Source organism: Rhinoderma darwinii, chromosome 1 (assembly GCF_050947455.1).
Source record: "Rhinoderma darwinii isolate aRhiDar2 chromosome 1, aRhiDar2.hap1, whole genome shotgun sequence".
NCBI classification, from domain to species: Eukaryota; Metazoa; Chordata; class Amphibia; order Anura; family Rhinodermatidae; genus Rhinoderma; species Rhinoderma darwinii.
In genome coordinates, this window is record NC_134687.1 from 627991860 (window position 1) to 628016669 (window position 24810).

General features: G+C 48.8%; 1 long non-coding RNA gene across 1 annotated transcript in view; it reads left to right on the forward strand.

Annotated features, from left to right (window-relative positions):
• Nucleotides 1-805: 805 nt before the first annotated feature.
• The window catches only part of LOC142747944 (uncharacterized), a 42991-nt gene continuing 18986 nt past the window's right edge, over nucleotides 806-24810 (forward strand). Inside the window, exon 1 of the long non-coding RNA XR_012882100.1 lies at nucleotides 806-985. This is a non-coding gene — a long non-coding RNA (uncharacterized LOC142747944). The remainder of the gene's footprint in view (nucleotides 986-24810) is intronic.

Below are 24810 nucleotides of genomic sequence, written 5' to 3' on the forward strand. Positions count from 1 at the left end.
GTGCCCTTAGGGTAAGCCCACATGGAGCTGCACTGACCCGACCGCGATGCGGCCAACGACCTCACCGGCACCATGTTTGTCGTTGTAGTCAAATAGTCTTCTAATGGCCACGTGTTATTGTGGGTAAAACGGCCCTTTACCTGCATTATTGTGCGTCCATAAAGGGTGTATACATTAATGGCTGCACGATTTTACAGGTAACAACGTGCGGCCATTGACAGGCTATTTGACAGCCGCGCCGAACATGCTGCCACATCGCGACCGGGTCAGTGTTGCTCCGTGTGGCCTTACCCTTATGGGTGCCCCTTCTGAAGGTATAGGGTGTGTGTGGCCTTTAGGTTCCTCACCCCCTGCAACCCTGGCGGAGCCCAACCAAGCTCTGGGGATTCTTGGGTAACGGCCTAGACAGACAACCGTGGCCCAGTCTGGACAATGCTCTGTGAGCTAAATATAGGAGCAGCACAAATCTCTCTCCTTTCCTGGTAATTTGTTACAATGTTACAGTGCATGTGAAACGATCAGGACAGGAGAGAGATTTGTGCTGCTGTTTTGCTTGTCCAGAATGGATACAACTGTAACAAACCCTCAGCTGTGAGAAGTATTCGATTAGGAGGGGTTGTCTGCCCTCGGATATAAAAAATAATGTTTCTATTACCCGAAAGCAAGCAGACATCTTGAAAATATTTTCGAAAATTGCAGAACTGTCCATTATATAATAAATGAGCGTTAATAAGTTCATGCAGTGCTGCGAATGTCGCTGTGGAGCCCCGGCCTTAACTGTTTCATTCCCGTGTTGTTGCAGAATAACAATGTTTCCGTAGCTTGGTTGCGCTCTGGCAGTGAAGGGGTGGTGGAGCTGCGTTTGTCCAGATGGGAGTCGGTCGTCTGTATATTTCGCCGTCTCTTCTGCGAGAATTCTGCTGGCGGGAGCTTTTCATCATATCATCAAAGTTCTGTATCTGTTAACATCTCACTCGCTCACAAGGTGAGAGGCTTTTGTGGCGTTGGCAGCGGAGCGTACTTGCCGTTAGCTGTCATTCGCAGATGTTCCTGACCTGCATTTTTATTTCCACCTGGGTTTTTAATATTTTCTCATTGAAATGGCGGCAGATTCTCGACTGTCAGACGACGACGCAGGTTTCATCTCTGGAGTCTTTCAACAGTTCCCCAAACTATTGTGATCACTGTTCTGCGCCTCGCTGCAACTTTATCACTCTTCGCCTGGAGTTCTGTACAAAAACAGTTCTATGAGCGAGTACTTGATAATAATAGTGGTCTGGTGTCTGTGGCCCTTGATATCAGGTGTCAAGGGCCCATATTGAGTCATAGGGATTACGGGACCCGTCATAACATCTGAATAAAATGTAATGAAAAATAAAGATGCTCAAGGTTGTAGAACTGATCTGGAGTCAGGGGCCAGGTAGGCTGCCGGTTGGGGACGAGACAGGTCCCCTTATTTACGTTGAACCCCATTAAGTGCTCCTCCACCCCAATTATAAACCTTCCAGTCTTATACATGTTCCTTTAGTCTTAGTCTGGACAGAATTTCATCCTTCAGAGCAGCTTCTTGTGCCCCAGATATCATCTTTCTTCTGTAGCTGGAGACAGGAAATAGCAACCACAATCGGCCATCTTGGAGGCCATAGAGAACGGACTTCTGTCACCTGGTCACCCATCCAGTATATATGCAAGCATTACCCTGCACAGGCCGTCCCAACCAAATCCTTCCTGCTACTTCTCCCGCATCTGTTTTATCATGTTTTATCCCTTTTGTAGGGATTGAACAGTGACATACATAACGTTCAAGGGTGGCCCATACCAAAATCTAAATGGCGTCCCCCTTATGATGCTTGTTCATGTCACCAAATAATTAGGGGAAATAAAGTTTGCATCAATCTGTCGCACCACAATGTGCCCCATTTTCCCTTCTATGGGCCATTTCCACCTGGTCCCTTCCCCCCCCCGGTCCCTTTCCTCGTGGTCCCTTTCCCCCACATCCCTTTCCCCGATCCCTTTCCCCCAGGTCCTCTTTACCGCTTTCCTCTGCTTTTTCTGTTCATACTGTGAAATAAGAATAAATATAAATTACTTAAATTTTTTTCACTAAAAGGGAATTTTGTGAGTTGGTTTATTTAACTCCACATCAATCGAGCGTCTTCACCTGCGAATCCTTCTCTGAAGAGACTCTAATCATCATAAGATATGGTGGATGGGCCGGGGAGATGAAAGCACCAGAGAGCTCTTGTATCTGACTGAAAGGCACCACAAGGATCCCGGGGACATTATACAATTACCCAGAGGCCTTTACTTCTGAGGAATACGTCATCTGTGTAGCGTACGTGCCCAGGTGGGGGCCGGCGGTTGCTCTGATGGATCTGAGGGCATTAATAAAATGAAAGGTTTCACAGTAAATACAGGATAAGAGCTGTGTGCTGAGTAGCAGGAAATAACCTCATCTGAACAGCGTCTTACAGTCTCCTGACACGAGATCTCAGCCGGTGCAAGACAACCCAACTTCTAATCCTCCGGGTGCAAGACAACCCAACTTCTAACCCTTCTGATGCAAGAAACCCCAACTTCTAATCCTTCCGGTGCAAGACACCCCAACTTCTAATCTTTCCGGTGCAAGACACCCCAACTTCTAATCCTCCCGATTCAAGATAACCCAACTTCTAATCCTCCGGGTGCAAGACAACCCAACTTCTAATCCTCCCGGTGCAAGACGCCCCAACTTCTAATCCTCCCGGTGCAAGACAACCCAACTTCTAACCCTCCCGGTGCAAGACACCCCAACTTCTAATCCTCCCAGTGCAAGACACCCCACCTTCTAACCCTCCCAGTGCAAGACACCCCAACTTCTAACCCTCCCAGTGCAAGACACCTCAACTTCTAATCCTCCCAGTGCAAGACACCCCAACTTCTAACCCTCCCATTGCAAGACACCCCAACTTCTAACCCTCCCGGTGCAAGACACCCCAACTTCTAACCCTCCCGGTGCAAGACACCCCAACTTCTAATCCTCCCGGTGCAAGACACCCCAACTTCTAATCCTCCCGGTGCAAGACAGCCCAGCTTCTAATCCACCCGGTGCAAGACACCCCAACTTCTAACCCTTCCGATGTAAAACAACCTAACTTCTAATCCTCCCGGTGCAAGACACCCCAACTTCTAATCCTTCCGATGTAAGACAACCTAACTTCTAATCCTCCCGGTGCAAGACACCCCAACTTCTAATCCTTCCGATGTAAGACAACCTAACTTCTAATCCTCCCGGTGCAAGACAACCCAACTTCTAATCCTTCCGATGTAAGACAACCCAACTTCTAACCCTCCCGATACAAGAAACCCCAACTTCTAATCCTCCCGGTGCAAGACAACCCAACTTCTAATCCTCCGGGTGCAAGACAACCCAACTTCTAACCCTTCTGATGCAAGAAACCCCAACTTCTAATCCTTCCGGTGCAAGACACCCCAACTTCTAATCTTTCCGGTGCAAGACACCCCAACTTCTAATCCTCCCGATTCAAGATAACCCAACTTCTAATCCTCCGGGTGCAAGACAACCCAACTTCTAATCCTCCCAGTGCAAGACAACCCACCTTCTAATCCTCCCGGTTCAAGACACCCCAACTTCTAATCCTCCCAGTGCAAGACACCCCACCTTCTAACCCTCCCAGTGCAAGACACCCCAACTTCTAATCCTCCCAGTGCAAGACACCCCAACTTCTAACCCTCCCATTGCAAGACAACCCAACTTCTAACCCTCCCGGTGCAAGACACCCCAACTTCTAATCCTCCCAGTGCAAGACACCCCAACTTCTAATCCTCCCGGTGCAAGACAGCCCAGCTTCTAATCCACCCGGTGCAAGACACCCCAACTTCTAACCCTTCCGATGTAAAACAACCTAACTTCTAATCCTCCCAGTGCAAGACACCCCAACTTCTAATCCTTCCGATGTAAGACAACCTAACTTCTAATCCTCCCGGTGCAAGACAACCCAACTTCTAATCCTTCCGATGTAAGACAACCTAACTTCTAATCCTTCCGATGTAAGACAACCTAACTTCTAATCCTCCCGGTGCAAGACAACCCAACTTCTAATCCTCCCGGTGCAAGACACCCCAACTTATAACCCTCTCGGTGCAAGACAAACCCAACTTCTAATCCTCCCGATGCAAGACACCCCAACTTCTAATCCTCCAGGTGCAAGACACCCCAACTTCTAATCCTTCCGGCCCACATACAGCAAAGTTTATCTTATCACCCTAAGTTTTATATGAATGCATGGGAAACGCTCACCAACCGTATGTGTGATTTCCATATTTAATGCTGATTGAGTATATCTAAGCCTAATATGTGTGATACTGTCGGCAGAGCTATTGTACCTAATCCTATCATGTGTGATGCTGTCTGCTGCACCGCTGCATCTAAGCCTATCATGTATGATACTGTCGGCTGAGCTATTGTATCTAAGCCTATTATGATACTGTCTACAGAGCAAGTGTATATAAGCCTATCGTGTGTAATACGGTCTGCTGAACTGTGTATCTAATCCTATTAAGTGTGATACTGTTTTCTGAGCTACTATATCTAATCCTGTCATGTATGATACGGTCTACTGAGCTGTGTATCTAATCTCATCATGTGTAATACTGTATGCTGAGCTGTATATCTAATCTTATCATGTGTGATACTGTCTGCTGAGCCTCTGTATCTAATCCTATCATGTGCGATACTGACTGCTGAGTTTCTATATCTAATCCTATCACGTATGATACTGTCTGCTTAGCCTCTGTATCTAATTCTATCATGTGTGATACTTTCTGCTGAACTGCTGTATCTAATCCTATCATGTGTGATACTGTCTGCTGAGCCACTGTATCTAATCCTATCATGTGTGATACTGTCTGCTGAGCCATGTATCATGAACACAATATGGAGAATTAAGATTACCCCTGGAGCACACCCTCCTATTCCTTGGGTTGGGACCAGTGGCGTAACTACCACTGTAGCAGCCGTAGCGGCTGCTACGGGGCCCGCGGCATGAGGGGGCCCGTGTCGCCCGCCGGCACGGGCCCCCAACATGGCCGGAGGCTCCGCTAGCAGCCGCTATGGCTGCTACAGCGCGACGCCACTGAACACTACGGCAGAGCAGGGAGGTATCTCCCCGCTCTGCCATTAAACAAAAGACATGTATCCCCTATCCACAAGATAGGGGATACATGTGTGATCGCTGGCAGCGATAGGGAGAACGGGGGACTGAAAGTCCCCCTAAGTTCTCCATGACTAACCTCTGACTTCTGGGGTCTGTGTCGGCAGCTCCGGAGAAATGAATGGAGAGTTGGTCGCGCTTGTGCGCATGCGTGACCAGCACTCCTTTCATTCTTATTGAAGTCCGAGGTTTGTCATGGAGAACTTCAGGGGACTTTCAGTCCCCCGTTCTCCCTATCGCTGCCAGCGATCACACATGTATCCCCTATCCTGTGGATAGGGGATACATGTCTTTTGTAGGACACACTGTAGGTCACATTTTTTTGGGAGGGGGACGCTGTATGACGGTCCCCACGGGGGGGGGGGGGGCTGTATGCGTTCCCTACAGAGGGGGCTGTATGGAGTTATCTACAGGGGGGACTGTATGGCGTTCCCTACAGAGGGGGCTGTATGGCGTTCCCTACAGGGGGAGGGCTCTATGGCGTTCTCTACAGAGGGGGGCTGTATGGCGTTCTCTACAGGGGGGGCTGTATGGCGTTCGCGCCATACAGCCCCTTCTGATGATAACGCCATACAGCTCCCCATGTAGATAACACCATGCAGCCTCCCCTGTAGGGAACTCCATACAGCCCCCTCTGTAGATAACGCCATACAGCCCCCTCTGTAGATAACGCCATACAGTCCCCTCTGTAGATAACGCCATACAGCCCCCTTTGTATTTAACTCCATACAGCCCCCTCTGTAGATAACGCCATACAGCCCCCTCTGTAGATAACGCCATACAGACCCCTCTGTAGATAACGCCATACAGCCCCCACTGTAGATAACGCCATACAGCCCCCTCTGTAGATAGCGCCATACAGACCCCCCTGTAGGGAACACCATACAGTCCCCCCTGTAGATAACTCCATACAGCCCCCTCTGTAGATAACGCCATACAGCCCCCTCTGTAGATAACTCCATACAGCCCCCTCTGTAGATAACGCCATACAGACCCCTCTGTAGATAACGCCATACAGCCCCTCTGTAACGGCAGGGGGTAGGGAGACGGACAAGTGAGCCCTAATCTACCCGCCACTCTGTCCCTGCCTACTTGCAACGACCCGCCCTAGGCGACGGGGTACAACTGGGCGGCGGTCCCTGCGCTCAGTAAGTGCACGACAAACACGACAAACATACAAGGAACACAAGCAAGGAAAAGGGGCCGTTGCCCACGGCAACACCGTGAGCAACCAGAGTGGTGAACGAGCCGAGTCAAGCCAGGAGTGTGCGAGGTACAAAACGAAAAGCAGAAGAGTAGTCGGTAAGCCAGGGTCGGTATGGAGCAGGATCAAAAATAGCAGGAGCTGTAGCTGGGCCAGGAACCACAAGGAAGGAAACAAAAGCAATAACAAGCACCGAGGGACAGGAAGTGCAGGCTTAAATAGACCGAGGGCGGGAGCTAGCTGAGTCTGGTCAGGTTACGATAGGCTCTCCCACTCCTAAGCCTGCCAGCCTGAATGGTGGAAGCAGGAGTCAGTCTCAGGGATGTATTCTCAGGTGCTGACTGATTAGTTCTGGGAGTTAACCCCGCAGTGCCTGGCAGATCCTTTACAGTACCCCCCCTTTTATGAGGGGCCACCGGACCCTTTCTAAGTGGACCTGGCTTACTGGGGAAACGCAGGTGGAACCTCCTGACCAATACCCCAGCGTGAACATCCCGGGCGGGTACCCAAGTCCTCTCCTCGGGCCCGTATCCTCTCCAATGGACCAGGTACTGGAGGGAGCCTTGGACCATCTTGCTGTCCACAATCCTGGCCACCTCGAATTCCACCCCCTCCGGGGTGAGGATGGGAACAGGAGGTCTCCTCGAGGGAGCCAAGGACGGGGAGCAGCGTTTGAGGAGGGAGGCATGAAACACGTCGTGTATCCGAAAAGACGGGGGTAACTCCAGCCGGAAGGAGACAGGATTGAGGACCTCAATGACCTTATACGGCCCAATAAACCGGGGAGCAAACTTCTTGGACGGAACCTTGAGACGCAAGTTCCTAGACGACAACCACACCAGATCCCCGACCATAAACAGGGGGTTAGCAGAACGTTTTTTATCAGCCTGAGTTTTTTGTACGCTCTGGGACACCTCTAGGTTTTTCTGAACCTGGGCCCAGACTGTGCACAGTTCCCGATGAACGACCTCTACCTCAGGATTGTTGGAACTACCAGGTGAAACGGAGGAGAACCGTGGATTAAACCCAAAATTACAAAAAAAAGGAGAGACCCCAGACGAGTTACTGACCCGGTTATTAAGGGAAAATTCGGCGAGGGGAATGAAAGAGACCCAATCAAATTGACAGTCAGAGACAAAACACCTTAAGTATTGTTCTAGAGACTGATTAGTCCTCTCCGTTTGGCCATTGGTTTCAGGATGGAAGGCAGAGGAGAAGGACAGATCAATCCCCAACTTCATACAGAAGGCTCTCCAAAACAATGAAACAAATTGTACCCCTCTGTCCGAAACAATATTGACAGGGACCCCATGGAGACGCAGGATGTGTTTGACAAACAAGGTAGCCAACGTTTTGGCGTTGGGTAGTTTCTTGAGGGGCACAAAGTGGCACATCTTACTGAAGCGGTCCACCACCACCCACACCACCGACTTGCCTTGGGATGGAGGCAAATCGGTGATAAAATCCATGGAGATATGTGTCCAAGGTCTCTGGGGAATGGGCAACGAACGCAGTAAGCCCGCTGGTCGGGACCTGGGAGTCTTGGACCTAGCACAAACCTCACAAGCGGCGACGTAGGCCTTAACGTCTTTAGGCAACCCAGGCCACCAATAATTTCTGGTAATGAGGTGTTTGGTACCCAGGATGCCTGGATGGCCAGATAGTGCGGAGTCATGATTTTCCCTAAGTACCCTTAGCCGGAATTGCAGGGGAACAAACAGCTTGTTCTCAGGAAGGTTCCCGGGAGCTGCACCTTGATCAGCAGCAATTTCAGAGACTAAATCAGAATCGATCGAGGAAATGATTATACCTGGAGGCAAAATACAAGCAGGATCTTCCTCCGAAGGAGGGCTGGCCATGAAGCTACGCGACAGTGCATCAGCCTTAATATTTTTAGACCCAGCCCTATAGGTAACCAAAAAATTGAATCTGGTAAAAAATAACGCCCATCGAGCTTGTCTCGGGTTTAGCCTCCGGGCAGATTCTAGGAACACCAGATTCTTGTGGTCGGTAAGGACCGTTACCTGGTGCCTAGCCCCCTCCAGGAAGTGGCGCCACTCTTCAAATGCCCATTTAATGGCTAAGAGTTCGCGGTTGCCAATATCATAGTTACTTTCAGTTGGCGAAAACTTCCTGGAGAAGTAGGCACAGGGGCGGAGATGGGTGAGGGACCTGGTACCCTGGGACAAGACAGCCCCCACTCCCACCTCAGATGCGTCAACTTCCACGATAAATGGCTCCATTTGGTTGGGCTGAACCAGCACCGGGGCCGAGACAAAGCACTTCTTAAGGACCTCAAAAGCCTGGACAGCCTCAGGAGGCCAGTGGAGGAGATCAGCACCTTTGCGAGTGAGGTCCGTAAGGGGCTTAGCGATGACCGAGAAGTTAGCAATAAATCTCCTGTAATAATTAGCAAACCCCAAAAAACACTGTAACGCCTTCAGGGAGGCAGGTTGGACCCATTCCGCCACAGCCTGAACCTTGGCTGGGTCCATGCGGAATTCATGAGGAGTGAGGATTTGACCCAAAAATGGAATCTCCTGTACCCCAAACACACATTTTTCGGTTTTGGCAAACAGTTTATTTTCCCGAAGGACCTGGAGCACCTTCCTGACATGCTCCACGTGGGAGGACCAGTCCTTGGAAAACACCAGTATGTCATCAAGGTACACTACCAGAAAAATCCCCAGGTAATTTCTCAAAATCTCATTTATGAAATTCTGGAAGACCGCAGGGGCATTACACAACCCAAAGGGCATGACGAGGTATTCGAAATGGCCTTCGGGCGTGTTAAACGCAGTCTTCCACTCATCCCCCTCTTTGATGCGAATAAGGTTATACGCCCCCCGTAGATCCAATTTAGAGAACCATTGGGCCCCCTGAACCTGATTAAAGAGATCAGCAATCAAAGGAAGGGGATACTGGTTCCTTACCGTGACCTTATTCAGGCTACGGTAGTCAATGCATGGCCTAAGACCACCATCCTTCTTCCCCACGAAGAAGAAGCCAGCACCTACCGGAGAAGAAGAGGGACGAATGTAACCCTTGGCCAGGGATTCCTGGATATACACTCTCATAGCTTCACGTTCGGGACAAGAAAGATTAAATATCCTACCCTTAGGAAGCTTAGCTCCTGGTACCAATTCGATAGCGCAATCGTATTCTCTATGAGGAGGTAACACTTCGGAGGCCTCCCTAGAGAAAACATCAGCGAAGTCCTGAACAAACTCGGGTAGCGTATTCGCCTCCTTAGGGGGAGAAATAGAATTAACAGAAAAACATGACGTACAACATTCATTACCCCATTTGGTTAGCTCCCCAGTATTCCAGTCAAACGTAGGATTATGCAACTGCAACCAGGGAAGACCTAGCACCAAATCGTACGATAATCCCTGCATCAACAGTACAGAGCATTGCTCCAAATGTATGGAGCCAACAAGGAGTTCAAAAACAGGGGTATGCTGTGTAAAATAACCATTAGCAAGAGGAGTGGCGTCGATACCCACTACCGGGACAGGTTTAGGCAAATCAATAAGAGGCATAGCAAGGGACATAGCAAATTCCACAGACATGATATTAGTAGAGGACCCTGAATCCACGAAAGCACTGCCGGTAGCAGACCTACCACCAAAAGAGACCTGAAAGGGAAGCAAGATCTTAGTACGTTTCATATTTACGGGAAATACCTGTGCGCCCAAGTGACCTCCCCGATGATCACTTAGACGCGGAAGTTCTCTGGCTGCAACCTTACGCTTAGGACAGTTGTTCACTTGATGCTTGTCGTCCCCACAGTAGAAGCAGAGACCATTCTTCCTGCGGAATTCTCTACGTTGTTGGGGGGACACGGAGGCCCCGAGTTGCATAGGTATCTCTGAATCTTTCGGGGAGGAACGAAGCAACGGAGCTTCGGGAGGCATCATGGGGGAGTCGGAGGAGAAAACACATAAACGTTCACGTTGTCGTTCCCTGAGACGTCGGTCAAGTCCTATGTAACGGCAGGGGGTAGGGAGACGGACAAGTGAGCCCTAATCTACCCGCCACTCTGTCCCTGCCTACTTGCAACGACCCGCCCTAGGCGACGGGGTACAACTGGGCGGCGGTCCCTGCGCTCAGTAAGTGCACGACAAACACGACAAACATACAAGGAACACAAGCAAGGAAAAGGGGCCGTTGCCCACGGCAACACCGTGAGCAACCAGAGTGGTGAACGAGCCGAGTCAAGCCAGGAGTGTGCGAGGTACAAAACGAAAAGCAGAAGAGTAGTCGGTAAGCCAGGGTCGGTATGGAGCAGGATCAAAAATAGCAGGAGCTGTAGCTGGGCCAGGAACCACAAGGAAGGAAACAAAAGCAATAACAAGCACCGAGGGACAGGAAGTGCAGGCTTAAATAGACCGAGGGCGGGAGCTAGCTGAGTCTGGTCAGGTTACGATAGGCTCTCCCACTCCTAAGCCTGCCAGCCTGAATGGTGGAAGCAGGAGTCAGTCTCAGGGATGTATTCTCAGGTGCTGACTGATTAGTTCTGGGAGTTAACCCCGCAGTGCCTGGCAGATCCTTTACACCCTCTGTAGATAACTCCATACAGCCCCCTCTGTATATAACACCATACAGCCCCCTCTGTAGATAACGCCATACAGCCCCTCTGTAGATAACGCCATACAGTCCCCCCTGTAGATAACGCCATACAGCCCCCCTGTAGATAACGCCATACAGTCCCCCCTGTAGATAACACCATACAGCCCCCTCTGTAGATAACGCCATACAGCCCCTCTGTAGATGACACCATACAGCCCCCCCTGTAGATAACGCCATACAGCCCCCCTGTAGATAACGCCATACAGTCCCCCCTGTAGATAACTCCATACAGCCCCCTCTGTAGATAACTCCATACAGCCCCCTCTGTAGATAACGCCATACAGCCCCCTCTGTAGATATCTACAGTGGGGGCTGTATGGCGTTATCTACAGGGGGGGCTGTATGGCGTTATCTACAAGGGGGGGTTGTGTGACACCCAGGGGAGGGGGGGCCCCAGTCAAAAGTTTGCTATGGGGCCCAGTCTTTCCTAGTTACGCCCCTGGTTGGGACACTGAGCTCAAGGTACTTGTTAAAGGCGATGTTCATTTTCATAACCACACTTTTTTCTAATGTCCCAATGCATCTAAAAAGAAAAATGGAGCAACTTTCCAATAGATCTTTATAAAGATCTTTATATTGTTTGTTTTCCACAGCTCCCATGCAAACCTATGTGTCTCCGTGACAACAGACTACAAACAAGCTCATCCTGCAGTCACACTCCATTCCATCTGTCCTCTACTTCTTCCTAGCCTACCGAATGTACAGTATATTAGCAAAAAGTAGAAAACGGATGGAATGCAATATGACTGTAGAATCCGTCTACACAGAGTTTCTTTGTTGTCTGTTACCATGGAGACACATAACTCTGCATAGGAGCCGTAGACGCAAAACTTTTGGAAAATATTATTTTCGACCTATTGCAAAGTTTCTTTATTTTAATTTTAGCTGATTTGGAACAATAAAAACCATGTGGTTGCCTTTACCATTGTTACTTTGTTTCATGTTGTTCATTGTTTGTAGATCTTTAGAATCTATGACTTTTCGGGGAGTTTTTGTATCCGGCTGTTGGTCGAGCTCCATATTAGTAGAACTCCGCACATAAATCTCCTCCTAACCACCGCCTCTGACACATCTATCTTGTGTGAGGAAGCTCTCTGGTCCATTTGTGAGGAGCATTGCTGGCTCATATTTCCTCAGTCCACGGTCAATATCTCTGACATTTCTCATGGAGACCTATCGATCGCCCATCGTACGGAACAGATTGGTTATTTTTATATTCCAGCATCAGGCGAGCAAAAAATAACTTCATTCATCAAATCTCTGAATGAAAAACATCTCAGACTGAAGCAGGCGGCTCCCATAGCAATACTGGACTGTTAATGTATCACCTGCTGGACCGCGCGGTAATGGACTCTCTGAGCATGAAATAATGTTTGCTTTTAGCCTGGAGACGCACAACCGCCACTACACACTGCAGAGATAAATCTGCTACATCTAGAACAGGAACAGGCTCATCCATTACTGTGCAGCGTAAAGAGCTACTACTAATGTATAATGAACTGCTGAGCTGTGATATTATAGACCTCTCCACTGCTGCAGAGCAACCCTCAATTCTGAGAGCACTGTCACCTATATCTACTGCTGCAGAGCAACTCTCAATACTGCAGAGCACTGTCACCTATATCCACTACTGCAGAGCAACTCTCAATACTGCAGAGCACTGTCACCTATATCTACTGCTGCAGAGCAACTCTCAATACTGCAGAGCACTGTCACCTATATCCACTACTGCAGAGCAACTCTCAATACTGCAGAGCACTGTCACCTATATCCACTACTGCAGAGCAACTCTCAATACTGAAGAGCACAGTCACCTATATCCACTGCTGCAGAGCAACCCTCAATACTGCAGAGCACTGTCACCTATATCTACTGCTGCAGAGCAACTCTCAATACTGCAGAGCACTGTCACCTATATCCACTACTGCAGAGCAACGCTCAATACTGAAGAGCACTGTCACCTATATCCACTGCTGCAGAGCAACCCTCAATACTGCAGAGCACTGTCACCTATATCTACTGCTGCAGAGCAACTCTCAATACTGCAGAGCACTGTCACCTATGTCCACTACTGCAGAGCAACTCTCAATACTGCAGAGCACTGTCACCTATATCCACTGCTGCAGAGCAACCCTCAATACTGCAGAGCACTGTCACCTATATCTACTGCTGCAGAGCAACTCTCAATACTGCAGAGCACTGTCACCTATATCCACTACTGCAGAGCAACTCTCAATACTGCAGAGCACTGTCACCTATATCCACTACTGCAGAGCAACTCTCAATACTAAAGAGCACTGTCACCTATATCCACTGCTGCAGAGCAACCCTCAATACTGCAGAGCACTGTCACCTATATCCACTGCTGCAGAGCAACCCTCAATACTTTAGAGCACTGTCACCTATATCCACTGCTGCAGAGCAACTCTCAATACTGCAGAGCACTGTCACCTATATCCACTACTGCAGAGCAACTCTCAATACTGCAGAGCACTGTCACCTATATCCACTGCTGCAGAGCAACCCTCAATACTTTATAGCACTGTCACCTATAGCCACTGCTGCAGAGCAACCCTCAATACTGCAGAGCACTGTCACCTATATCCACTGCTGCAGAGCAACCCTCAATACTGCAGAGCACTGTCATCTATATCCACTGCTGCAGAGCAACCCTCAATACTTTAGAGCACTGTCACCTATATCCACTGCTGCAGAGCAACCCTCAATACTGCAGAGCACTGTCACCTATATCCACTGCTGCAGCGCAACCCTCAATACTGCAGAGCACTGTCACCTATATCCACTGCTGCAGAGCAACCCTCAATACATTAGAGCACTGTCACCTATATCCACTGCTGCAGAGCAACCCTCAATACTGCAGAGCACTGTCACCTATGTCCACAGCTGCAGAGCAACCCTCAATACTGCAGAGCACTGTCACCTATATCCACAGCTGCAGAGCAACCCTCAATACTGCAGAGCACTGTCACCTATATCCACTGCTGCAGAGCAACCCTCAATATTTTAGAGCACTGTCACCTATATCCACTGCTGCAGAGCAACCCTCAATACTGCAGAGCACTGTCACCTATATCCACTGCTGCAGAGAAACTCTCAATACTGCAGAGCACTGTCACCTATATCCACTGCTGCAGAGCAACCCTCAATACTGCAGAGCACTGTCACCTATATCCACTGCTGCAGAGCAACCCTCAATACTGCAGAGCACTGTCACCTATATCCACTGCTGCAGAGCAACTCTCAAAACTGCAGAGCACTGTCACCTATATCCACTACTGCAAAGCAACTCTCAATACTGCAGAGCACTGTCACCTATATCCACTGCTGCAGAGCAACCCTCAATACTGCAGAGCACTGTCACCTATATCCACTGCTGCAGAGCAACCCTCAATACTTTAGAGCACTGTCACCTATATCCACTGCTGCAGAGCAACCCTCATTACTGCAGAGCACTGTCACCTATATCCACAGCTGCAGAGCAACTCCCAATACTGCAGAGCACTGTCACCTATATCCACTACTGCAGAGCAACTCTCAATACTGCAGAGCACTGTCACCTATATCCATTGCTGCAGAGCAACCCTCAATACTGCAGAGCACTGTCACCTATATCCACTGCTGCAGAGCAACCCTCAATACTGCAGAGCACTGTCACCTATATCCACTACAGCAGAGCAACTCTCAATACTGCAGAGCACTGTCACCTATATCCACTGCTGCAGAGCAACTCTCAATACTGCAGAACACTTTCACCTATATCCACTATGGCAGAGCAACCCTCAATACTTTAGAGCACTGTCACCTATATCCACTACTGCAGAGCAACTCTCAATACTGCAGAGCACTGTAACCTATATCCACTGCTGCAGAGCAACTCTCAATACAGCAGAGCACTGTCATCTATATCCACTGCTGCAGAGCAACTCTCAACACTGCATAGCACTGTCATCTATATCCACTGCTGCAGAGCAACTCTCAATACTGCAGAGCACTGTCACCTATATCCACTGCTGCAGAGCAACTATCAATACTGCAGAGAACTGTCACCTATATCCACTGCTGCAGAGCAACCCTCAATACTGCAGAGCACTGTTACCTATGTCCACTGCTGCGGAGCAACCCTCAATACTTTAGAGCACTGTCACCTATATCCACAACTGCAGAGCAACTCTCAATACTGCAGAGCACTGTCACCTATATCCACTGCTGCAGAGCAACTCTCAATACTGCAGAGCACTGTCATCTACATCCACTGCTGCAGAGCAACCCTCATTATTGCAGAGCACTGTCACCTATATCTACAGCTGCAGAGCAACTCCCAATAATGCAGAGAACTGTCACCTATATCCACTGCTGCAGAGCAACCCTCAATACTTTAGAGCACTGTCATCTACATCCACTGCTGCAGAGCAACTCTCAATACTGCAGAGCACTGCCAACTACATCCACTGCTGCAGAGCAACTCTCAATACTGCAGAGGACTGTCAACTATATCCACTGCTGCAGAGCAACCCTCAATTCTACAGAGCATTGTCACCTGTATCCACTGCTGCAGAGCAACTCTCAATACTGCAGAGCACTGTCACCTATATCCACTACGGCAGAGCAACTCTCAATACTGCAGAGCACTGTCACCTATATCCACTGCTGCAGAGCAACTCTCAATACTGCAGATCGCTGTCACCTATATCCACTGCTGCAGAGCAACCCTCAATACTGCAGAGCACTGTCACCTATATCCACTGCTGCAGAGCAACCCTCAATACTTTAGAGCACTGTCACCTATATCCACTACTGCAGAACAACTCTCAATACTGCAGAGAACTGTAACCTATATCCACTGCTGCAGAGCAACTCTCAATACTGCAGAGCACTGTCATCTACATCCACGGCTGCAAAGCAACCGTCATTACTGCAGAGCACTGTCACCTATATCCACAGCTGCAGAGCAACTTCCAATACTGCAGAGAACTGTCACCTATATCCACTGCTGCAGAGCAACCCTCAATACTTTAGAGCACTGTCATCTACATCCACTGCTGCAGAGCAACCCTCATTACTGCAGAGCACTGTCACCTATATCCACAGCTGCAGAGCAACTCCCAATACTGCAAAGCACTGTCACCTATATCCACTACTGCAGAGCAACTCTCAATAATGCAGAGCACTGTCACCTATATCCACTGCTGCAGAGCAACTCTCAATACTGCAGAGCACTGTCACCTACATCCACTCCTGCAGAGCAACCCTCAATACTTTAGAGCACTGTCAACTATATCCACTGCTGCAGAACAACTCTCAATTCTGCGAGCACTGTCACCTATATCCACTGCTGCAGAGCAACTCTCAATACTGCAGAGCACTGTCACCTATATCCACTACTGCAGAACAACCCTCAATACTGCAGAGCACTGTCACCTATATCCACTGCTGCAGAGCAGCTCTCAATACTGCAGAGCACTGTCACCTATATCCACTGCTGCAGAGCAACCCTCAATTCTGCAGAGCATTGTCACCTATATCCACTGCTGCAGAGCAACTCTCAATACTGCAGAGCACTGTCACCTATATCCACTATGGCAGAGCAACTCTCAATACTGCAGAGCACTGTCAACTATATCCACTGCTGCAGAGAAACTCTCAATACTGAAGAGCACTGTCACCTATATCCACTGCTGCAGAGCAACTCTCAATACTGCAGAGCACTGTCAGCTATATCCACTGCTGCAGAGCAACTCTCAACACTGCAGAGCACTGTCATCTATATCCACTGCTGCAGAGCAACTCTCAATACTGCAGAGAACTGTCACCTATATCCACTGCTACAGAGCAACCCTCAATACTGCAGAGCACTGTCACCTATATCCACTGCTGCAGAGCAACTCTCAATACTGCAGAGTACTGTCACCTATATCCACTGCTGCAGAGCAACCCTCAATACTGCAGAGCACTGTCATCTATATCCACTGCTGCAGAGCAACTCTCAATACTGCAGAGCACTGTCACCTATATCCACTACTGCAGAGAAACTCTTAATACTGCAGAGCACTGTCAACTATATCCACTGCTGCAGAGCAACTCTCAATACTGCAGAGCACTGTCAACTATATCCACTGCTGCAGAGCAACCCTCAATACTGCAGAGCACTGTCAACTATATCCACTGCTGCAGAGAAACTCTCAATACTGCAGAGCACTGTGATCTATATCCACTGCTGCAGAGCAACCCTCAATACTGCAGTGCACTGTCACCTATATCCCCCGCTGCAGAACAATCCTCAATACTGCAGAGCACTGTCACCTATATACTCTACTGCAGAGCAACCCTCAATACTGCAGAGCACTGTCACCTATATCCACTGCTGCAGAGCAACCCTCAATACATTAGAGCACTGTCACCTATATCCACTGCTGCAGAGCAACCCTCAATACTGCAGAGCACTGTCACCTATGTCCACAGCTGCAGAGCAACCCTCAATACTGCAGAGCACTGTCACCTATATCCACAGCTGCAGAGCAACCCTCAATACTGCAGAGCACTGTCACCTATATCCACTGCTGCAGAGCAACCCTCAATATTTTAGAGCACTGTCACCTATATCCACTGCTGCAGAGCAACCCTCAATACTGCAGAGCACTGTCACCTATATCCACTGCTGCAGAGAAACTCTCAATACTGCAGAGCACTGTCACCTATATCCACTGCTGCAGAGCAACCCTCAATACTGCAGAGCACTGTCACCTATATCCACTGCTGCAGAGCAACCCTCAATACTGCAGAGCACTGTCACCTATATCCACTGCTGCAGAGCAACTCTCAAAACTGCAGAGCACTGTCACCTATATCCACTACTGCAAAGCAACTCTCAATACTGCAGAGCACTGTCACCTATATCCACTGCTGTAGAGCAACCCTCAATACTGCAGAGCACTGTCACCTATATCCACTGCTGCAGAGCAACCCTCAATACTTTAGAGCACTGTCACCTATATCCACTGCTGCAGAGCAACCCTCATTACTGCAGAGCACTGTCACCTATATCCACAGCTGCAGAGCAACTCCCAATACTGCAGAGCACTGTCACCTATATCCACTACTGCAGAGCAACTCTCAATACTGCAGAGCACTGTCACCTATATCCATTGCTGCAGAGCAACCCTCAATACTGCAGAGCACTGTCACCTATATCCACTGCTGCAGAGCAACCCTCAATACTGCAGAGCACTGTCACCTATATCCACTACAGCAGAGCAACTCTCAATACTGCAGAGCACTGTCACCTATATCCACTGCTGCAGAGCAACTCTCAATACTGCAGAACACTTTCACCTATATCCACTATGGCAGAGCAACCCTCAATACTTTAGAGCACTGTCACCTATATCCACTACTGCAGAGCAACTCTCAATACTGCAGAGCACTGTAACCTATATCCACTGCTGCAGAGCAACTCTCAATACAGCAGAGCACTGTCATCTATATCCACTGCTGCAGAGCAACTCTCAACACTGCATAGCACTGTCATCTATATCCACTGCTGCAGAGCAACTCTCAATACTGCAGAGCACTGTCACCTATATCCACTGCTGCAGAGCAACTATCAATACTGCAGAGAACTGTCACCTATATCCACTGCTGCAGAGCAACCCTCAATACTGCAGAGCACTGTTACCTATGTCCACTGCTGCGGAGCAACCCTCAATACTTTAGAGCACTGTCACCTATATCCACAACTGCAGAGCAACTCTCAATACTGCAGAGCACTGTCACCTATAGCCACTGCTGCAGAGCAACTCTCAATACTGCAGAGCACTGTCATCTACATCCACTGCTGCAGAGCAACCCTCATTATTGCAGAGCACTGTCACCTATATCTACAGCTGCAGAGCAACTCCCAATAATGCAGAGAACTGTCACCTATATCCACTGCTGCAGAGCAACCCTCAATACTTTAGAGCACTGTCATCTACATCCACTGCTGCAGAGCAACTCTCAATACTGCAGAGCACTGCCAACTACATCCACTGCTGCAGAGCAACTCTCAATACTGCAGAGGACTGTCAACTATATCCACTGCTGCAGAGCAACCCTCAATTCTACAGAGCATTGTCACCTGTATCCACTGCTGCAGAGCAACTCTCAATACTGCAGAGCACTGTCACCTATATCCACTACGGCAGAGCAACTCTCAATACTGCAGAGCACTGTCACCTATATCCACTGCTGCAGAGCAACTCTCAATACTGCAGATCGCTGTCACCTATATCCACTGCTGCAGAGCAACCCTCAATACTGCAGAGCACTGTCACCTATATCCACTGCTGCAGAGCAACCCTCAATACTTTAGAGCACTGTCACCTATATCCACTACTGCAGAACAACTCTCAATACTGCAGAGAACTGTAACCTATATCCACTGCTGCAGAGCAACTCTCAATACTGCAGAGCACTGTCATCTACATCCACGGCTGCAAAGCAACCGTCATTACTGCAGAGCACTGTCACCTATATCCACAGCTGCAGAGCAACTTCCAATACTGCAGAGAACTGTCACCTATATCCACTGCTGCAGAGCAACCCTCAATACTTTAGAGCACTGTCATCTACATCCACTGCTGCAGAGCAACCCTCATTACTGCAGAGCACTGTCACCTATATCCACAGCTGCAGAGCAACTCCCAATACTGCAAAGCACTGTCACCTATATCCACTACTGCAGAGCAACTCTCAATAATGCAGAGCACTGTCACCTATATCCACTGCTGCAGAGCAACTCTCAATACTGCAGAGCACTGTCACCTACATCCACTCCTGCAGAGCAACCCTCAATACTTTAGAGCACTGTCAACTATATCCACTGCTGCAGAACAACTCTCAATTCTGCGAGCACTGTCACCTATATCCACTGCTGCAGAGCAACTCTCAATACTGCAGAGCACTGTCACCTATATCCACTACTGCAGAACAACCCTCAATACTGCAGAGCACTGTCACCTATATCCACTGCTGCAGAGCAGCTCTCAATACTGCAGAGCACTGTCACCTATATCCACTGCTGCAGAGCAACCCTCAATTCTGCAGAGCATTGTCACCTATATCCACTGCTGCAGAGCAACTCTCAATACTGCAGAGCACTGTCACCTATATCCACTATGGCAGAGCAACTCTCAATACTGCAGAGCACTGTCAACTATATCCACTGCTGCAGAGAAACTCTCAATACTGAAGAGCACTGTCACCTATATCCACTGCTGCAGAGCAACTCTCAATACTGCAGAGCACTGTCAGCTATATCCACTGCTGCAGAGCAACTCTCAACACTGCAGAGCACTGTCATCTATATCCACTGCTGCAGAGCAACTCTCAATACTGCAGAGAACTGTCACCTATATCCACTGCTACAGAGCAACCCTCAATACTGCAGAGCACTGTCACCTATATCCACTGCTGCAGAGCAACTCTCAATACTGCAGAGTACTGTCACCTATATCCACTGCTGCAGAGCAACCCTCAATACTGCAGAGCACTGTCATCTATATCCACTGCTGCAGAGCAACTCTCAATACTGCAGAGCACTGTCACCTATATCCACTACTGCAGAGAAACTCTTAATACTGCAGAGCACTGTCAACTATATCCACTGCTGCAGAGCAACTCTCAATACTGCAGAGCACTGTCAACTATATCCACTGCTGCAGAGCAACCCTCAATACTGCAGAGCACTGTCAACTATATCCACTGCTGCAGAGAAACTCTCAATACTGCAGAGCACTGTGATCTATATCCACTGCTGCAGAGCAACCCTCAATACTGCAGTGCACTGTCACCTATATCCCCCGCTGCAGAACAATCCTCAATACTGCAGAGCACTGTCACCTATATACTCTACTGCAGAGCAACCCTCAATACTGCAGAGCACTGTCACCTATATCCCCTGCTGCAGAGCAACACTCAATACTGCAGAGCACTGTCACCTATATACACTACTGCAAAGCAACCCTCAATACTGCAGACACTGTCACCTATATACACTACTGCAGAGCAACTCTCAATAATGCAGAGCACTGTCACCTATATCCACTGCTGCAGAGCAACTCTCAATACTGCAGAGCACTGTCACCCATATCCACTGCTGCAGAGCAACTCTCAATACTGCAGAGCACTGTCACCTATATCCACTGCTGCAGAGCAACTCTCAATACTCCAGAGCACTGTCATCTATATCCACTGCTGCAGAGCAACTCTCAATACTGCAGAGCACTGTCATCTATATCCACTGCTGCAGAGCAACTCTCAATACTGCAGAGCACTGTCACCAATATCCACTGCTGCGGAGCAACTATCAATACAGCAGAGCACTGTCACCTATATCCACTGCTGCAGAGCAACCCTCAATACTGCAGAGCACTGTCACCTATGCCCACTGCTGTGGAGCAAGCCTCAATACTTTAGAGCACTGTCACCTATATCCACTACTGCAGAGCAACTCTCAATACTGCAGAGCACTGTCACCTGTATCCCCTGCTGCAGAGCAACCCTCAATACTGCAGAGCACTGTCACCTATATACACTACTGCAGAGCAACCCTCAATACTGCAGAGCACTGTCACCTATATCCCCTGCTGCAGAGCAACCCTCAATACTGCAGAACACTGTTACCTATATACACGACTGCAGAGCAACCCTCAATACTGCAGAGCACTGTCACCTATATACACTACTGCAGAGCAACTCTCAATAATGCAGAGCACTGTCACCTATATCCACTGCTGCAGAGCAATCCTCAATACTGCAGAGCACTGTCACCTATATCCACTGCTGCAGAGAAACTCTCAATACTGCAGAGCACTGTCACCTATATCCACTGCTGCAGAGCAACCCTCAAAACGGCAGAGCACTGTCACCTATATCCACTGCTGCAGATCAACTCTCAATACTGCAGAGCACTGTCACCTATATCCACTGCTGCAGAGCAACTATCAATACTGCAGAGAACTGTCACCTATATCCACTGCTGCAGAGCAACCCTCAATACTGCAGAGCACTGTCACCTATGTCCACTGCTGCGGAGCAACCCTCAATACTTTAGAGCACTGTCACCTATATCCACAACTGCAGAGCAACTCTCAATACTGCAGAGCACTGTCACCTATATCCACTGCTGCAGAGCAACTCTCAATACTGCAGAGCACTGTCATCTACATCCACTGCTGCAGAGCAACCCTCATTATTGCAGAGCACTGTCACCTATATCCACAGCTGCAGAGCAACTCCCAATACTGCAGAGAACTGTCACCTATATCCACTGCTGCAGAGCAACCCACAATACTTTAGAGCACTGTCACCTATATCCACTACTGCAGAGCAACTCTCAATACTGCAGAGCACTGTAACCTATATCCACTGCTGCAGAGCAACTCTCAATACTGCAGAGCACTGTCATCTACATCCACTGCTGCAGAGCAACCGTCATTACTGCAGAGCACTGTCAACTATATCCACAGCTGCAGAGCAACTCCCAATAATGCAGAGAACTGTCACCTATATCCACTGCTGCAGAGCAACCCTCAATACTTTAGAGCACTGTCATCTACATCCACTGCTGCAGAGCAACCCTCAAAACTGCAGAGCACTGTCACCTATATCCACTGCTGCAGAGCAACCCTCAATACTTTAGAGCACTGTCAACTATATCCACTGCTGCAGAGCAACCCTCAATACTGCAGAGCACTGTCACCTATATCCACTGCTGCAGCGCAACCCTCAATACTGCAGAGCACTGTCACCTATATCCACTGCTGCAGAGCAACCCTCAGTACTTTAGAGCACTGTCACCTATATCCACTGCTGCAGAGCAACCCTCAATACTGCAGAGCACTGTCACCTATGTCCACAGCTGCAGAGCAACCCTCAATACTGCAGAGCACTGTCACCTATATCCACAGCTGCAGAGCAACCCTCAATACTGCAGAGCACTGTCACCTATATCCACTGCTGCAGAGCAACCCTCAATATTTTAGAGCACTGTCACCTATATCCACTGCTGCAGAGCAACCCTCAATACTGCAGAGCACTGTCACCTATATCCACTGCTGCAGAGATACTCTCAATACTGCAGAGCACTGTCACCTATATCCACTGCTGCAGAGCAACCCTCAATACTGCAGAGCACTGTCACCTATATCCACTGCTGCAGAGCAACTCTCAAAACTGCAGAGCACTGTCACCTATATCCACTACTGCAAAGCAACTCTCAATACTGCAGAGCACTGTCACCTATATCCACTGCTGCAGAGCAACCCTCAATACTGCAGAGCACTGTCACCTATATCCACTGCTGCAGAGCAACCCTCAATACTTTAGAGCACTGTCACCTATATCCACTGCTGCAGAGCAACCCTCATTACTGCAGAGCACTGTCACCTATATCCACAGCTGCAGAGCAACTCCCAATACTGCAGAGCACTGTCACCTATATCCACTACTGCAGAGCAACTCTCAATACTGCAGAGCACTGTCACCTATATCCATTGCTGCAGAGCAACCCTCAATACTGCAGAGCACTGTCACCTATATCCACTGCTGCAGAGCAACCCTCAATACTGCAGAGCACTGTCACCTATATCCACTACAGCAGAGCAACTCTCAATACTGCAGAGCACTGTCACCTATATCCACTGCTGCAGAGCAACTCTCAATACTGCAGAACACTTTCACCTATATCCACTATGGCAGAGCAACCCTCAATACTTTAGAGCACTGTCACCTATATCCACTACTGCAGAGCAACTCTCAATACTGCAGAGCACTGTAACCTATATCCACTGCTGCAGAGCAACTCTCAATACAGCAGAGCACTGTCATCTATATCCACTGCTGCAGAGCAACTCTCAACACTGCATAGCACTGTCATCTATATCCACTGCTGCAGAGCAACTCTCAATACTGCAGAGCACTGTCACCTATATCCACTGCTGCAGAGCAACTATCAATACTGCAGAGAACTGTCACCTATATCCACTGCTGCAGAGCAACCCTCAATACTGCAGAGCACTGTTACCTATGTCCACTGCTGCGGAGCAACCCTCAATACTTTAGAGCACTGTCACCTATATCCACAACTGCAGAGCAACTCTCAATACTGCAGAGCACTGTCACCTATATCCACTGCTGCAGAGCAACTCTCAATACTGCAGAGCACTGTCATCTACATCCACTGCTGCAAAGCAACCCTCATTATTGCAGAGCACTGTCACCTATATCTACAGCTGCAGAGCAACTCCCAATACTGCAGAGAACTGTCACCTATATCCACTGCTGCAGAGCAACCCACAATACTTTAGAGCACTGTCACCTATATCCACTACTGCAGAGCAACTCTCAATACTGCAGAGCACTGTAACCTATATCCACTGCTGCAGAGCAACTCTCAATACTGCAGAGCACTGTCATCTACATCCACTGCTGCAGAGCAACCGTCATTACTGCAGAGCACTGTCAACTATATCCACAGCTGCAGAGCAACTCCCAATAATGCAGAGCACTGTCACCTATATCCACTGCTGCAGATCAACCCTCAATACTTTAGAGCACTGTCATCTACATCCAATGCTGCAGAGCAACCCTCATTACTGCAGAGCACTGTCACCTATATCCACAGCTGCAGAGCAACTCCCAATACTGCAGAGAACTGTCACCTATATCCACTGCTGCAGAGCAACCCTCAATACTTTAGAGCAC